Below are 18,408 nucleotides of genomic sequence, written 5' to 3'. Positions count from 1 at the left end.
TGATGAACTGAATGCAAAGTAGAAATATACGACGAATTTTTAAAGGTGGAGTGGTTTATCTTTAGTTAAACTGCTTTCCTCGTGCATGTGTAGGACCTGAGATGACACGCACCACGCAATTGGTTGCGGTGCAAGCGTGCAGCGTACAGTGGGGGCAACTGAGGATATACAGTTGTTGTTGCGCCAATTAAGGGGGAGGTCATTAAGAGGTGCCACAGGTGTTAAGGGTAACTGAGGACGCAGGTCGGTGATTGGTCAAGAGGCTGAGTGGCTGATAACTGGCGCCGGGTTGGCGATGATAACAGGATCACGTGAGGCTGGGGAGCCTGGGGGCGAGTAGCGAAGCGGGGGATGACATAATTAATTGGGGCTGATTGGTTCGAGGATAAAGGAGTGAGCGTATGGAGATACGGGAGTCTGAGTCTTGGTGAGTGTTGGAGTCGGAGCTGGAGACGGTGCCTGGGACAGAGACGGAGCAACAGAGAGTATAGTATAAGGTAGCAGTGGATAAGAAAGTATAGTATAAGGTAGCAGTGGATAAGAGAGTATAGTATAAGGTAGCAGTGGATAAGAGTGTGTAGTATAAGGTAGCAGTGGATAAGAGTGTATAGTATAGGGTAGCAGTGGATATAGAGAGTACGGACAGAGTACAGCGTAGCAAGCAGCAGAGGATCGGACCTGAGTGGAGAGAGAGAGTGAGCGAGCGAGCGAAGCGGAGCGAGCGAACGGAGGGACATTGAACGATGCTGTCGAAGATGTGAACTATATGCGGAATAAAAGGAACGAGAAAGACAAAGAAGTTGTCGCGTCAGTAACAGTCCTACACATGTCTCTACACTCCATGAATGAATAGGCCAATGACAAAATTCACGAACAAGAAAAGGGGGTGCTTGGATTTGAACCAAGGACCTATTGATCTGCAGTCAATTGCTCTACCCCTGAGCTACACCCCCATGGCATATGCTTAGTTTGGACGCAGGTTTGAATCTCACATTGAGCAAATTTTCCCAAAATTAAACTCTCGACTTCACCATAACACAACCAAAATTAACAAAGCAATTGTGAGTATAATTTGGCATCAGTCCCATTATTTAATCTGATTTTCAGAATGGAATTAAAAAAATCACAATAATGGAAAGTGATATTCTTTTGTAAGACAAGTAAAATAGTTTTGTGTGTGGTTAGGAAAAGTCTCTGCGTGACATAAATAAGTGAAGATTTTTTATTAAAAGTCAAAAAGAACCTAAAGACAATTATGGTAGTAAAACATGTAATCGCATAATAACGTAAATGTTAAGTAGAAATGTGCGTGTTCTTAAAAGAGGAGCTATTTCTTGTATTTTTTTAACTGATACCCCTAAGCATGTATTTGCACTCCAGCAGAGGTCATGCCAATGACAAAATTCACTAGCTAGAAAAGGGAGCGCTTGAATTTGACGCAATCTTGAATCTATTTTTTGAGCTCATTTTGCCAGCAAACAAATTCTCGACATCACCAGTCCACAACCACAATAAACAAGTCTTTTAGAGGATATAATTGCACCTCAGTTACATTATTTTATCAGATTTTCAGAATGGCATTCATTACATAACAATTTGGGAGAGTGAAATGTATTTTGATACAAGTTGCAGAGAATTGTGTATGTAAGTTAGATGCTTTGGAAAAGTCTTCACGTGACGTAAATAAGAGTGAAGATTTTTATGAAAAGTTGAAAAGAACCTAAAGACAATGATGGGAGTTTAATAAACAAACTTCTCGCATCATAACGTGAATGCAAAGTAAAAGAGGTGCGATTTTTCTTCTTTTTTTAAACTGATTCTTCTATGCATGTCTTTGCACTCCAACAGAGGTCCTGCCAATGACAAAATTCACTAAGAAAAGAAGGGGGTGCTTGGATTTGAATCAAGAACCTCTTGATCTACAGTCAAATGCTCTACCCCTGAGCTACACCCCCTTTGCATATGGTCAGATTTGACGTAAGTTTGAATCTCTATTTTTGAGCACATTTTTCCAAAAATCTAATTATCGTCTTCACTCATACACATCTACCCTTAACAAAGCTTTTTGAGGATAAAAATCGACCTCAGTCCCATTATTGAATCTGAATTTCAGAATGGAATTCAAACCGTAAAAATTATGGAAAGTGATATGTTTATGTAAGACAAGTTAATCGGTTTTGTGTATTAAATGTGATGGTTTGGAAAAGTCTAAACGTCGCTTAAAAATATATTTTTTCGCAATAAAACTTAACTATATCTTTGCATGTTGTCTTTAAAAAAACTTTTCTAATGATGAACTGTATGCAACGTGGAAATAAACCACTGTTTTCATGCAAAATATTGAGACGGACGTCTTCCAGACATCCACTCTACACCCATCCTTGTGGAAGAGGTACGTGGATGACACATTTGTCATCTGGCCACATGGACGACTGGTTCTGAACCAATTCCTCAACCACATCAATTCCATACACCATGCCATAAAATTCACCATGGAGGTAGAAAAGGATGGCATGCTACGCTTCTTGGATGTCTTAATCAAAAGAGACCAAATGGCTCAATGAGCCATTCTGTATACAGGAAAGCAACCCATACTGATGCCTACCTAAACCTGATTCCCACCACCATCCACCCCAGAAAAAATCCCTCATTAAAATTCTACACCATAAAACTCAATGTATCTCCGATTATGAACACCTATCCAGTGAACTCAAACACGTACACCAGGCTCTAAGCCAAATGGATATTCTGACTACAAAATCCGCATATATAAACTAAGCTGTGTCTGCGGCAATAATTACACTGGCGAAACTAAGCAACATATCTCGGACCGTGTTCGTGAACATAAGGTAGATCTGAAACACCGTAGGACCAATACCTCAGCCGTGGCTGATCATTGTTTTAATGCAGTGGGCTCACAAGAAATAGATTTCTCAAAGACGAAGATACTTTGCAAACCCACTGGCTATCAGAAAAGATTCGTTAATGAAGCCATCCATATATACAGACACAGACATAATTTCAACCGAGAGGATGGGTACGAACTTAGCAATCATGGGAAGGACGTGATCAACCAGTTTAAGTCATAAGTGGCTGTGATGTTCCCATCCTGCCACCTTCCTATGTTAGTTGTTATTTTCGGCTCACACCAACACAGCCACTTTCGTGCTCCGACCTCGACGCGGCGGCGGCTCTATACGATCTTACATTAACATGCTAATCTCACGCATTAACATAGCCACTTCAGTGTGCTCACCGTGGAGGCTGCTCTCCGATCTTACATTAACATGCACATTTTTACCTGCAGCCCTTTAATTGGTGGAAACCCACCACCAGCTCCGTCGTTGCCAATTACTTACATTAACATTAGCTGCCCCACCCATGCTGTTGACACTTGGGCCACGCCCATTTTAAACCTTTATAAACAGTTTGCCTTTAGAGGCTAACGCCCTTTTCCTGATGACGACCGCTTGTGTTGCGATCGAAACGTCGTGGTTTTAATTTCTATTGTTATTTTTTCAATCTACGTGACTTTACCGAAATAAACACGTTCCTTCGGAGTGGGCAAGTAGGCACTTGGTTGGACAGCGCATTCGTGCACGACAGACAAATAATCCCTGGTGGGCAGTGTGGAAGCTGTTGATCCTACTGTATAAGTGTAGTGTGTCGTGTATAGTGTAGTGTGTAGGTTAAACGTTGAGTTTTATAAGGGCACCACGGGGTGACCAGCCCCTCCCAGCCTCACCCCACCCAGCACTACCCCACCCAGCCCCACCCCTCCCACCCCTCACCCAGCCCCACCCTCCACATCCCGCCCCGCCCAGCCCCTCCCCACCCTCCCCTCCAAACCAGGCCCCTCCCCACTCCCCTCCCCACCCAGCCCCACCCTCCCCACCCAGCCCCTCTCCACCCTCCCCTCCCCACCCAGCCCCCCCTCCCCACCCAGCCTCTCCCCACCCTTCCCTCTCCACCCAACCCCACCCCTCCCACCCCCAACTGAATTACCATAAGGCTGGGAATATTAAAAAAAACACGAGGCAAAAAGATCCACTTTTTTCTTTTCAAGGCTTCCATTTTATGAATGGAGCCACCCTCCCCCAGTTCCATTTTGTGAATGAAATATCGCCCGTCTCCTAATTGGCCCGAGTCGCGGCGGTGCCCCCCCACCACCACTAACCCACCTCCTCTACCAACCCCAATCCACCGCTCCCATTGGTCGGCGCCCCGGAGCCAATGGAAGGGCTCTGGTGGGGCGGGGCCATGCACGACAGACAGGCAGACAAATAATCCCTGGTGGGCAGTGTGGAACTGTTGTTCCTACCTGTAATAAGTTGGGACGTCGGCAAAAGACAAGAAAGCAGAGAGCTGTAGATTAAGAGATAACTTTAAATGAAGGAGGGAGCCGCGCGTGATGGTGGATAAATTGATTTCAAAGCTTACCTGTCTCTGCGTATTGGTGTGAAGAATGTCTGCTCCACCCCGCTAAGACTGGACACGATTATTAAGCATGATAATGGTGTTGCCATACTACAGTGAGATTATAAAGTACCATTATCATGACGAAATGAGACTGGACATGAACGTATGTTGAATCGTTTAAGTCCATTAAACAGTAATACCTTTCACACGTCCTCATTGCGTGAGTTTGGATAATATCATTCCATTTAAAGGTATTTGATGTCAAAAAACACATTCTATCAGAATCAGATGTTTAAGTAAAACACTGAGCTAAGAAGCTATTTCCTATTGAGATGAGACTGGCAGACAACATCAAAGAATTTAAAATTAGAACATATTAGTTATGAAAGACAGTGTCATGAGGCACGTATAGTTTAAACATATATACTTAATAAGACACTCATCAACACTATGAATTTCAAAACAGCGATGGCAGCGAGGCCAATTTGACCTTGGAAGTGGGGGCCATGTTAAAAAGTTTAAACAAAAAGTCTAAAATCACTTGAATCAACAACTCATTGACTCTCACGAACCCGTATCGGGACCATGATTGCATTAACGAGGCGCGTGGCAGTAGCTTGTCTTATACACGCCGGATCACACAATGGGAACGCATGCGTGAAACTTCCACCATGCAATGAGTGAATCCTCGCGGTGATTGGCTCGCGGTGATTGGCCTGGAGCGGTAGATGGGCGGATACACGCGCGGGTAATTATGCCACGTAATGTAAGCTCCCTCAATGGACTCTCACCAGACTCATATTCGAACCGTGATTGCATTCATGAGGCGCCAGCGCGCGTGGCTCGGCTGATTAACGGCTGCCCACACAAAATGGGCGCGCGTGCAGGAAGCGCCACCCATCCAATTAGTGAATCCTCGCGCTGATTGGCTCGTGATGATTGCCTTATCCCTACCACCCCCGTGATTGGCCAAGGATGGGAAGGCACGCCCAAGTGATTGTACCATGTGATGTACGCTCCCTTGTATATATATAGGAGGGCAGAATCATCATAGACTATCTGCTCCTCACTGAGTTGTCTGAGAGGTAAGTGCGGACCTTAGCGTAATATGAGGTGCGGTGGCCTTTCCATCCATGTTGTAAGCGTTCGCAAAAAAATCTCTAGCGCCTTATCTCGCTGTAATTTTCTCAAACATCCCTTCTCGGTACCATTTGTAATTCTCACCCTCCACGCATATTATTGTAATTAGTATCTATTTTGTTCAGAGCATCGTGTGCCAATCTACTGGGTAACTAATTATTTTTACTGACCTAAAATCTGAGGGTTGTATGGCTGAAGCTAAAAAGTCCTGTAACACCAGCTCAAATTCACAGTTCATGGGAGTTCTCTGCATTCCGTTTTGAATCGTGGTGTCCCCCTTTATTGTTTTAAAATGTAAGACGACTCAAATTTGACACTTGCCACAAGCCTAATAGGATTCAACACCATAATTACTCTCTGGATTGTGTTTTTGTGCTCTCTCAGACCCTGTTGTATGTAGTTGGGCACGTTTTAGATGCGTTTTTTCGTAACCTGCTTTAAGTATGGGCTTCTGCCGTTTTATATTGGTTTGCAGCCATTAAAGTGTTTGCTGGTTTGGTCTCCCACATTTATCTTAAACCGTCCCAGATCGACCGTTCCATATTCTCACTTGCTCCGGCTAATTACTACCTTTAAGAATGTTGTGTTTTGTTTCGTAGCATGGTGACTAAAGAAATGGGGAAACTACTTTATTTTTAATGACCTGAAATTTGAGGGGTGTATGCAGGAAGCGGACTACGCTTCAAAGTTTGATTGCCATTTCATGGCAATTGTCTGAAATCCACTTAAAATTGTGTAATGTAAGACTTGTCTAATTTGACACGTTTTTGCAAACCGTCATATCATATATTGCCCCAAGCCTAATACGATTCAATGCCTGGTGATCATCTGGATTGTGCTGGCTCTCTAGCAGACTTGAGGCATTTTTCACCAGGGTGGTTCTTGCATTGGAATCTGCAAACTTAGTTTTCTTGCTTGTAGGGTTTAATCTAGTTTCCCCACACCACCTTCATCCGTCTGCTTGTTCCTATGATCCATGTAGGTCGACTGCAGCCAAGTGCCTGGGATTGCCTGTCGGAGCTTTGCTTTTTCGAAGACAAAAGGTATTTGTCCTGCTTGTCACAAATGTAGCGTGTGGCACTTGTTCTGCCACTACTGAATGATTACCTATTGTGTGGGTTGTGTACCATGCTTCATATCCCACTTGATTGTTGCAGCTTTTCAAATGGGGAGCGAAAGCAAAAAATGAAGTTGTGTTTTGCTGCTCCCCTGCCTCGCAGTTCCAAGAGCATGTGCGCACTTGTGCCTAAAGCTTAATTTCTAATTGTTCAGTGGTGGGTTGTGACGTGTGCACTTTTTTCTCGTATATTGCTATAAAGATATTGACAAATCCTAAAAGGCATTTGATTTGTACAAGCTTGGTGTGGCGTTTATTTTGCGTACTTAAAGTGTAAAAAAAAAACACTTATCATGATTTACTTCTATACGGTGCCTTCCATTTAAACTTGCTTGCAATGCTCTCCTTGCTTCTGTCTCTTCCAGGTAGACATAATGTCGTACCCACTTACGCTGCACATCATTGGAGGCCAAGGTGGAAATGCCTTCTCGTTTGATGGAAGGAGCAATGCGGCCACGCTGCAGAAACTCTCCGTGAGCGTTGGAGGCTAGCAAGTGAGGGGTGTGGGGGTGTGGCTGACTGACGGGCGAAGGCAGAAGTTCGGCACCGTGGACTCCTCTGCTCAGCAGTTTGAATTCCAGTCGGGCGAGTTCATGTCGCAGCTCTCCCTGTGGGGCAATGGGGCCGGCACGCGTCTGGGTGCTATCAGGTTCCGAACGAGCCGCAACCGTGAGTTCTTTGCCAAGATGACGGACTGGGGGCTCAAGACCGAGTACAAGATCGACGTGGGCTCTGGCATCTGCTTGGGCGTTCAGGGCCGAGCGGGGGCTGACATTGACTCCATGGGCTTCCTTTTCATCAATGCTGTAAAGTCGTCGGTGATCCAGAACATGAAGTACCCAACTATGCACCAGATTCTGCCTAACGTGCAGATGGAGGAGATTAAAGAAATGGAGTACATAAACGACACCAGCGTCGTGCAGTCTCACACCTTCGAGAGCTCCAAGACGATAACCAAAAAGTCGTCGTGGTCTACGACCAACAAAATCGAGTCCACCTTCAGCCTGAAGGTGTCTGCAGGCATTCCCTTAATTGTGGAGGTGGAGACTGGGTTCAGCTTCACCTTGAGCTCTGAGACCACGCACGCATTGGAGAACTCGGAGGAGCGGACGGAAACTCTCACGTTCCCTGTCTCAGTTCCTCCGCACAAGACTGTCACTGTTGTTGCCAAAATCGGGCGTGCAAACATCGACCTCCCATACACGGCCCTGCTGCGCATCACCTGCATGAGCGGTGCCGTCTTTGACGTTCCCCTGAGTGGCGTTTACAAGGGGCTCACCTACACCAAAATGACCGCCCGTGCTTCTGAGAAATAGAGCAGCATTTTGTACCCATTTGAGCAAATGTTCTGAAAATAATAATGATGGCCGACTATGCAATAAAAGCCTTCTGCAATGCAATTTTCTTTTTGTGGTTGCATGTAAGAAATTAGCCTTTTGTTTCACAGACGTGGGTATTTCACCATTTGCTGTTGGCAGAACGCATTGTTCCACCGCGCTTCATATAGTTTATTCCCCATTTACATGGCCATTGAATCTGGTTCAGTGGCATCGTATTTTTCCATTAGATTTCAGCATTGTCAAATGACTAAGTTATTCACAACTTAAGATTGAATTATATTTGGCGACTGCAATACATTGCTAAACGGCTTTTTGCCATCGTGCCCTACTGGTTGCTAACACCATTGGAGGGAAATGTCCTGTCCAAACATTACCAAATACTTGTCACAAGGCATACTTCATTGTTCTTGCTCCCAGGCAGCAATGGATGTCTCGCTAATAACAATGCTGGGGAGCGGTTTCAAATAATGACCAACACTTGCTCTTTAACAATGTGCAGCTTGGCCTTATGATCATTATAGGTCTCATGGCATGCATAGTAACTCTCCCTTGTCACACGGTGCTAAGCTTCACAGTAACTACATTAGTTGCTCTGTTTGCTTGTTTTGGCTCGGCTGGATTGACGCTTAAACTTCTTAATTATGGCGATTGCCTTGTACAACGGTTGCCTCTATTCCACATGGTCATGTGACAAGGTGCACGTCAATCTGGATTCAGAATCTTAACCAGTGTTAGGAATTGTAAAGTGACCACATTTCCTAACCAGAATATTGTGACCCGTGCCTTGATCGTTGGCGGAAAAGGGAGGTAGGAACTTGGTTGGACAGCGCATTCGTGCGATCCGTGTCACGCGGCGCAAGCTGCGTGGTTGTGCGTCACGTGGTGCTGATCCTGCCCGAAGTGCTCTGAAATACAAATCGAGGGCGTGGCTATGCACGACAGACAAATAATCCCTGGTTGGGCAGTGTGGAACTTCCTACCTGTATAAAATATGAATGCCTACAGTCACGAAAGTTTTAAGTAAACATTAATGGGTGTTTTCTTTAAAAAATACTTCTCTCGTATGTTAAGAGGTAGAGCGATTTTGTCAAACTGATACCGTCGTGCATGTCTTTGCACTCCATAAATGGTTCTGTAAAAGAAACATTTTCGCAAAAAATAAAGGGGGCGGGTGGATTTCAAACAAGGACCTCTGATCTGTAGTCAAATGCTCTACCTCTGAGCTGCACCCTCATCGCATGTAACCAATTTTGACACACTTTTGAATCGCACATTTTGAGCACATTTTCCCAAAATCAACCTTTCGACTTCACGATTACACAACCAAAATTAACAAGGCTTTGTTTGAATATTATTCTTCCGCCCGACCCATTATTTATCTGATTTTCAGAATTGGATTGAAAACAATTGGGGAAAGTCATATTCTTTTGGAAAGCAAGTTAAACAGGTTTGTGTGTTAAGTGTTATGGTTTAGAAACGTCTCCACGTGACGTAAATAAGCGTGAAGATTTTTTATTAAAAGTTAAAAAGAACCTAAAGACAATGATGGGAGTGAAAAAAAAACTTATCGCATCGTAACGTAAAAGAGTAGCGATTTCTGTTGTTTTTAACTGATACTTTTATGCATGTCTTTGCACTCCAGCAGAGGTCCTGCCAATGGCAAAATTGACTAACAAGAAAAGGGGGCGTTTGGATTTGAACCAAGAACCTCTTGAGCTGCAGTCAAATACACTCTACCTCTGAGCTACACCCCCGCAGAATACTTCGAATTTTGACGCAATCTTGAATCTATTTTTTAGCAAATTTTCCGAGCAAAAAAATTATCGATTTCACCAGTTCACAACCACCATGAACAAGTATTTTAGAGGATATAATTGGACCTCAGTTACATTCTTTTATCTGATTTTCAGAATGGCATTCATTACAGTACATAACAATTTGGGAGCGTTAAATGTATTTTGATACAAGTTGCAGTGAATTGTGGATGTAAGTTAGGTTTTTTTGGAAAAGTCTTCACGTGACTTAAAAATGCGTAAAGATATTTTTTTTTACTCAAAGAAACTAAAGACATTCATGGGTGTTTTCTTTAAAAAAATCTTCTCTAGTGATGAAGGAAATGCAAATAAGAAATATACGACGTATTCTTAAAGGTGGACCGATTTATCTTTCGTCAAACTGATATCCTCGTGCATGTCTTTGTCCTATATAAATGGTTCTGCCAAAAAAGACAAAGGGGCGGTTGGATTTGAACCACGGACCTTTATGATCTATAGTCAATCGCTCTACCTTAAAGTGACACCCCCATGGCATATACGTAATTTTGACGCTCTTTTGCATCTCACATTTTGAGCACATTTTCCCAAAATCAAACTCTCGACTTCACCATTACACAACCAAAATGAATAAGGCTTTGTTTGAATATTATTCGGCCTCAGTCCCATTATATAATCAGATTTTCATAATGAAATTCAAAACATCATATTTGAGCAAAGTGATATTCTTTTGTAAGATAAGTTATACAGTTTTGTGTGTTAAATGTAATAGTTTGGACAAGTCTCCGCGTGACATAAATTAACGTGAAGATTTTTTAAATTACAAGTCGAAAAGAACCTAAAGACAATTATGGAAGCTTAAAAAAAACTTTTTCCACCGTAACGTAAATGTCAGGAAAAAGACGTGCGATTTATTTTCTTTTTTTAAACTGATACTTCTGTAATAAAGGATGTTGACGACACACAGCTTGGCCTCCGTCTCTGTCTTTATTCTTGTTATGCCGCTCACACTCCGCCGATTCCGACAGTGGACCGGTTGTTCCACTTGCGCGCCCCGCACGCTCTTCCCGTCAGTCGCACTCCCCTCTGCTCCCGCACACCGTTGGCTGACGGTGTGCTTGGAGTCGTCTCCAGCCACGTGGCTGATGGCGCAGGAGGTGTCCCACGACCCAACGTGGTCCCATTCCGAGACTATGCCAACTGACCACGAGTCTCTTCCGGATCCCCCTTATATCCCCCTCACACATCATCCTGTCTCCACCTTCCACCACGCCCTTTCCGAACCTTCCAGATTACGCCCTTCGCTTCGCGCCCCTCCTGCTCTGCCCCCAATACTCCGGACCATCTGATTGGCCCAGAGCTGAGCGGCGAAACCTCGCTTACGCTCGCATTACATCACCCCCCCTCCCCCCCGGTGTAAAAGAACAGCCATCCTGGCTGAATCAGGACTAGACACAATGCGAGCGACAGAGTAACCGCAACGAACACGAATAGATGAAACGGAACAAAACAATAATAACAACAACGATCAACGAAAGGGAAGGGATTTGGATCTAGTACGGAACGCCGGCCGATCCCTCACAAGAGGTGGCACCCTCGCAGACTGCAATCTGGATGGGGATGGAAGAGCGGCGGAACCAGAATCTTCCGCCGCTGGTGGAGGCCCATCCGTCGCAGAACCCTGTGCATCAGGGAGGGCGGGAACCGGAGCTCCTTCAAACCGCAACCTCGGCGGGGGTTGAAGAGCAACGGAATCAAGATCTTCCATCGCTGGTGGAGGCCCGTCCAGTGCAGAGTCCCTTTTCTCCGGTGAGATCACTGGCGGCACGACTACGGGAGGCACGATAGCCGCGCTCGAAGGTTGAACAAGCAAGGGTGGTGGCGCGTCGGACGCATCAGACACTGGCAAGGCAACTTTAGGAGATGACGCATCGACACGTGGGGCTACGTAAGGCTTCAATCGGGACGTGTGGACATACCAACGGCGCGACCCCACCCGGACACGTGCGGACTGGGGACTAGGAACATCAATCAATACCACCGGACCTTGCCAAGGCTTGTGCAATTTAGGGGAGGTCCCCACCGGCACCTGTGGGCAGTGGAGCCAGGCCAGGTCCCCCACACGCCAAGGCGACGCACGATGGGAGCGCCGGGCACACCGTTCGTTCCGGGCCTGGGTCTTGGCTGTAGCCAACCGGGCCACATCCCACGCTTCCGTAACGCGACGAACAGAGTCGCGAATATACTCGGGAAGGGATTTCGCAGGACCTTTCGCATGCGTGTCGAACTAGACATCAACAGGCGGCACATTCTCGCGACAGGGAGACCACAGGCAGTTCGAGTTGGCAGCAACACCTCCAGCACCATCACACTGAACACAGGGGTCCCCCAAGGATGTGTGCTGAGCCCCCTCCTCTTCACTTTGCTGGCCCACGACTGCACACCATCATTCAGCTCCAACCTCTTCATTAAGTTTGCGGATGACACAACTGTGGTGGGTGCCATCAAAAACGGGGATGAGACAAACTACAGGAGTGAGGTGAGCAGGCTGGCCACGTGGTGCAAGGACAACAATCTCCACCTGAATGTTGAGAAGACGAAGGAGATTGTTGTGGACTTCAGGAGAGTGCACACCCAGCATACTCCGCTAACCATCAACGGTGCTGCAGTGGAGAGGGTGAGATGCACCAAGTTTCTGGGTGTGCACATCTCTGAAGACCTGTCGTGGAGTCACAACACTGCATCACTGGCCAAAAAAGCCCAACAGCGCCTGTACTTTCTCCGCAAACTGAGAAGAGCAGGAGCCCCGCCCCCCATCATGCACACCTTCTACAGAGGCACCGTTGAGAGCATCTTGACGAGCTGCATCACCGTGTGGTACGGCACCTGCACCGTGTCCTGCCGCAAGACTCTGCAGCGCATAGTGAGAGCAGCTGAGAGGATCATTGGTGTCTCTCTTCTCCCTCTTCTGGACATTTATAACACCCGCATCACCAGCAAAGCAATCAAGATTGCAGGTGATCCCACCCACCCATCTCACAGCCTCTTCAGCCTGCTGCCGTCAGGGAGGAGATTGCGGAGTCTTCGGGCCAAGACCAGCAGGCTCAAAGACAGTTTATTTCACCAGGCTGTCAGGAGACTCAACTCCCTCCCTGCTCTACCATCACTCCCCCCCTCTGCCCACCCTCCCCCCTTTGCCCCCTGACCCCAACCCCCACACACACATTCACTCGTACATCCTGATCTCTGGACTGCACATTGCACTACATCGCACTACCACACCGGTTTAAATATCTTATTTCTTTAAATAGTTTATTTAAATAATATTTAACATTTTATAATTCTTGACTGTTGTTTATTTTAAGTGTATTACATTTTTGATTATTTATCTTGTGTTGATCGCCGATTGTTTATTGTTTATTTATGTCTGTTAATTGTGATTCATTTTTTAATTGCTTGGTTGCACCGTGGGACCTAGAGAGAGGATTGTAATTTCATCTGTGTTGTATGTTATGCATGTAACACACTTGACACTAAAGTGACTTTTGACTTTTTTTTGACTTTTTTTTTGACTTTTTTTTTACTTTTGACTTTTTTTGAAAAAGAAGGGTGAATACCCCGTGGACGCATGCGGCGCCATCCGGTAAGCAGAGAGCACTCCAGGAATATGCAAATCCCAATCGGCCTGCTTCTCGCTAACCGTATGGCAGAGCATGGCCGACAGCGTCCGGTTCAACCGCTCAACCATCCCATCTGTTTGTGGATGGTACAGCGAAGTACAGACATTCTTTGTGCCCAATGCGTCGCACACGTCCCGCAACAGGTTGAAAGAAAAGTTGCGGCCCTGGTCCATGAGCAATCGTTTTGGCGCCCCCTTGTCCATCACGTATCCGTATAAAAATGCATCCGTGATGGACGACGCCGACTGGTCGGGCAAGGGCCAAGTCATTTCCCACCTCGAAAAATATTCCACTCCTACCAACAAGAACTTGTTCCCCCAGCGGACGGAGGAAAGGGCCCAAGAATATACAATGCCACCAACTTGTTAACCCGTGCCAATTTAATTGATTGCAATGGAGGAACATAAGGCTGTTTAGGCGGTTTCCGACGAGCACATTCGGAGCATGTTCGAATGTGTTCGACGACGTCAGTCGTCATTCGGTGCCAAAAATAATCACGTTGCAACGTCAACAAGGTCTTCTGCACGCCAAGATGCAACAACTTTTCAGCGTGCAGGACCCGAACCAATTCATACTGCAACGGCAACAGAACGACCAGGCGCCAACGGCCCTGCAAATCATCCCTCCACACAAGCAATCCGTCCCAGAGAGCCACCCCAGGCACCCCATCCGACGACAGGCACCCCTTAGACTTGCTCGCCTGATCCCGCAAAGCTGCAAGAGAATCATCCAACAATTGTTCACGGACCCAAACGGAACACGGCAAGTTTAAAACCCAATCAGCAGGCTCCGGACAGGTCGAGTCCGCGTACTTATCCACCGCGGACATGACAGGCCGAAGTTGCTGAGGGGGCCGCGTGCACTGATTTGTGCCCGAGGCACACGCGCAGGTGGAACCATGCGGCAGTCGAGAGAGCGCGTCCATGTTACCGTGACGAGAACCCTTACGGTACTGAATGTCAAACGAGAACTCCTGTAAAGTTTCCAACCATCGCGACAGCTAGCCCGAGGGCTGGTCGACTTTCAAAGAGTATTGCAAGGCCGCATGGTCCGTGCGCACAATGAACTTCCTGCCGTATAGGTAAGGCTGATAATGGCGAACAAAATTAATGATAGCCAATAATTCTCGATGGGTGACGCAATAGCGGGACTCCGCCGAAGAGAGAATGCGGCTCCCGTATGCCACAACGCGTTCGACGCCGCCCTTACACTGAGATAGGACAGCACCAATGCCCGTATCACTGGCGTCCGTATCCAAAATAAAGGGCAAAGAAAAATCAGGGTAATCCAGCGTCGGTGCTGATGCCAATCGATCGCGTAGGCTACGAAACGCCTTCTCCTCCTCCGGGCCCCATTTGAACCTCTGATTTTTCGCCGTGAGGAGGTTCAGCGGCCTAGCGATCGAAGCAAAATTTGGCACAAATTGGCAATAATAGGATGCAAACCCAACGAATCGACATACGTCCCCGACCGAGGTAGGAGTCGGCGAATCCCGAACGCACGCCGTTTTGTCCGGGTCCATGACCACTTCGTCCGGGCTGACAATGTGACCCAAATAGTGCACGGAATGTTGCAAGAGGTGGCACTTTTTGGGCTTAAGTTTCAAATTTGCGGAACGCATCGTAGCAAAAACGGCCTCCAATCGCTGAAGGTGTTCCTCGAACATGCGGCTAAACACCATGACGTCGTCCAAATATATCAGGCATGTGTCCCACTGGAGCCCGGTCAACACCAGTTCCATCAACCATTGAAACGTAGTGGGAGCGGCGTTCAATCCCATGGGGAGACAATTAAACTGAAAGAGCCCTTGAGGCGTACGGAATGCCATCTTTTCCCTCGACGACTCGTCAAGGGAGAGCTGCCAGAACCCAGAGGAAAGATCGAGGGTCGAAAAAAATCTCGCCCCAGACAAGGCATCGAGGGAATCATCCATCCACGGCAGGGGGTACGCGTCCGCCACGGATACCTTATTCAGCCTCCGGAAATTAACGCAAAAGCGAAGACTACCATCCTATTTTCACAAGAACAAATGGAGCACCCCATGGGCTATTGGACAGAGAGATGATGTCAGCGGCCAGCATGTCGTCCACAGCACCGCGAACATGATCTTTCTCCGAGGGGCTCAACCGGTGCAGATTCATACGTATGGGGTTAGCTACCCCAGTATCAATGTGATGGGAAAGCAGCGAGGTGCGCCCCAGGTCGAAATCATTTTTGCTAAACACATCGGAATAAATGGACAACAGCGCACAGAGCGTGGACTTCTTGTATGTAGTCAGGGATGTGTTCTCCTGACACAACTCGGCGATCCATCAATCGTCCGACGATCCTGAAGCTGTAACCCCCGCTGCAAGACCTTGCCGACCAGCCCCAGCATGGGCCGTGAACGCGGTAGTAGCATGAGCCAAAACCGTGCCGGACGCCACCAAGACATTTTCTGCACTCCCGTTCAGAACTTGTTAGAACGGAGGTTGACCCGGCCGAACAATTGTCTGAGCTGCAACCAGCGCTAGGCCGCCGGTAGCAGTGCTGGACGGTGACAGCAGCACGCCCGCCGCCCATCAACACCAGGCACGGGCTTACGATAGCGCAGGGGAATGAGCATTTGCGATCCCGGAGGAACATCAACGGAGACATCGGCCAGCGCCTGCACCGGAAGGTCCGGGACGGAACGGGCCCATGGTGATGGCAAAAAGAAAACCTTACGTCCTGCCGGCAACTCAATGCAACCCTGATCCACCAGAATTTTTATTGGCATCTTAGCGAGGAAATCGGTACCCAGTAGGCAAGGCACAGCGAGGGACCGGGAAACAATACCGTCCCCGAAGTTGATACGTTCCCAATGGAAATGTGTGCTTCAACCTTGCCCACAATGCCCATACTACCACCGTTAGCAGCAATACATGCATCGAACACCAGACGTACCTGCGACGCAGAAATGGACAGAAGATGGAAAATGACATCCGAGATGATAGTGGCCGACACGCCCGAATCTACCAAAATCCGGACGTCCACCCCTTGAATAGAGCCCGGCACGGTAGAGGACCCCGTCGCGGCTGCAACCACAAGACGAGCTAATTTCGGCCATTGTGTTACCGTATGAGGCGACTCGATGACGGACCCCCCAGTAGTACAACAACCGCCATTCGCCACTAAGTGGCAGTGACGTCACCACGATGCTTGTGCCAGGCCAAGTGCACCTTGAGGCCACGTGAAGTGTCGAACGCCCGCTGGCAGGAGGTCACGGGGCAGACCCAGCAGGTGCCAAGGGTCGACTGACCGAGATGACCGAGATGACTGGCTGATGCACCACCTGTGCTCCCTACTGTACCAACTTGCTGTGCTTTAGCCACCCGGCGCTCCGCTCGTTGTTGTGAGCGTCGCTCCTCCGCCCTCCGTTGTTGTTGGAGGGCGACTGCCTCCAACTGCCCAGTAGCGTCCTTCACGAGCCTCCTCCACTGAGGCCGATCTTGACACCACTGGTACCAGTTATCGGCAAGTCCACTCAGCTTCACGTCCTCCTGTACCACATCACTCCATCTCTTCTCTAGCCCGTGCCGCGCCCGTTCAGCCCCCTCAATCCGGCCGAACAAAAGCTGTTTAGGCATGCGGTAGCTGGGCATGCGGGCTACATGACCCAGCCAACGCAGCCTTGCCTGCCGGAGGAGCTCACCGATGGGACTTTGCCCAGATCTTTCAAGGATTTGTGAGCTCCTCACACAATCCAGCCTGGTTAAACCCAGGATGGATCGTAGGCAGGCCAGCCTAAATGTTTCCAACCAGCGAAGATGCTCCATTAGGGGGGTCCATGTTTCGCAAGCGTAGAGAAGGGAGGGAATGACCATGGCCGAGAAGACCTGAAGCTTCGTGCGGAGCGACAGACCAGGTAGCTTCCACACAGTGTTACGCAACCGATGAAAAGATATTGCTGCTCGACTGATTCGGAGTGAGACCTCTGCTGATAAACTGGAGCCGGTCATAAGCACACTGCCCAGGTATGGGAAACTCTCCACTCTCTCCACAACTGCCCCATCACCGATTGGGAGTTGTGGGGGTGGAGTGTCCGATGGTACAAAATACCCAGGCAGGTGCTTAGTTTTGGTGGGGCTGATGGTAAGGCCCCACCTCTTAGTGGCACGCTCCAGTCTCAGCAGCAGCGTCTCCAACTCCTCTTCTAGTACAGGCCCCCGAATCACATGCATGCGACGATGAATGAAGTGACAGGCCTTGCCGGGTGTCCGATGCATACCGACTTGCCTGACAAGGGTCACCGCCCGACGTCAACGGGGTGACTTCCGGCGAGGACTCCGGACGAGGAGGTGGATGAGGTTGACCCCGACAGTCGCGCGCGAAATGGCCGAGTCGGCCGCATCGATAGCACGCCATGTCGGCCCACCGGCTGGACCCCCGACGTTCCGGCGAGGTGCATACGAGGGCACTGAGCGTGCCATAGTACCCCTCCGTGGAACCCACTGGCCTGCTGCAGCAGTTAGGTCGATAGGCCCCGCGTCGTCCGGAGTGAGGACGACCAGCGACGGTGCCCATCCTATGGGTTTCCCATCAATGGCAGGATCGCCTGTCCAGGCGGCCATCTGCGCCCAGCGGCGCAAGTTCAACTGTGCGTCGAGGCACTTGGCCGCCAACCGGGAGTGTTAGCGGCTCATGGCCATACACGGGCATCGGGATGGCAAGGTCTTTGGACAGCTCCAACATCTTCCCGAGTATTAATGGCTCCAGCAAATCGGGCTTAGTGTCAGGGTACATTGCCGTGGCAAGCGCAATCAGAGTGCCATGGTAGGCGCACGTTGGCATTGGAAGAACCTGCAATGAGCGTCGGATGGAGGCTCGTACGCCTCTGCCATCTCGTCAAAAGCCCGCCGCAGTGTCGCCTTCTTCTCACCCGGATTGGAGCGGAAGAATTTTAAGGATGCATCATCAAG

The 18,408-nt window shown here is 48.3% G+C and overlaps 2 non-coding genes and 1 pseudogene across 3 annotated transcripts; 1 reads left to right on the top strand and 2 right to left on the bottom strand.

Annotated features, from left to right (window-relative positions):
- Positions 1 to 881: 881 nt before the first annotated feature.
- Positions 882 to 953, bottom strand: TRNAC-GCA (transfer RNA cysteine (anticodon GCA)). Its single transcript has one exon. It is a non-coding gene; the product is annotated as a tRNA-Cys (tRNA).
- Positions 954 to 1,883: 930 nt separating this feature from the next.
- On the bottom strand, positions 1,884 to 1,955 carry TRNAY-GUA (transfer RNA tyrosine (anticodon GUA)). The gene has a single exon. It is a non-coding gene; the product is annotated as a tRNA-Tyr (tRNA).
- A 3,439-nt stretch (positions 1,956 to 5,394) lies between these two features.
- On the top strand, positions 5,395 to 8,076 carry LOC144735946 (aerolysin-like protein; annotated as a pseudogene). The gene is made up of 3 exons (XR_013588702.1): positions 5,395 to 5,504; positions 6,542 to 6,602; positions 7,042 to 8,076. The product of XR_013588702.1 is annotated as an aerolysin-like protein (transcript).
- Positions 8,077 to 18,408: the final 10,332 nt, after the last annotated feature.

This window comes from Lampetra planeri, chromosome 58 (assembly GCF_965212315.1).
Source record: "Lampetra planeri chromosome 58, kcLamPlan1.2.h2, whole genome shotgun sequence".
Classification (NCBI taxonomy): domain Eukaryota; kingdom Metazoa; phylum Chordata; class Hyperoartia; order Petromyzontiformes; family Petromyzontidae; genus Lampetra; species Lampetra planeri.
The sequence above is the reverse complement of the archived record's forward strand: the minus strand, read 5'-3'. Positions and strand labels throughout refer to the sequence as shown.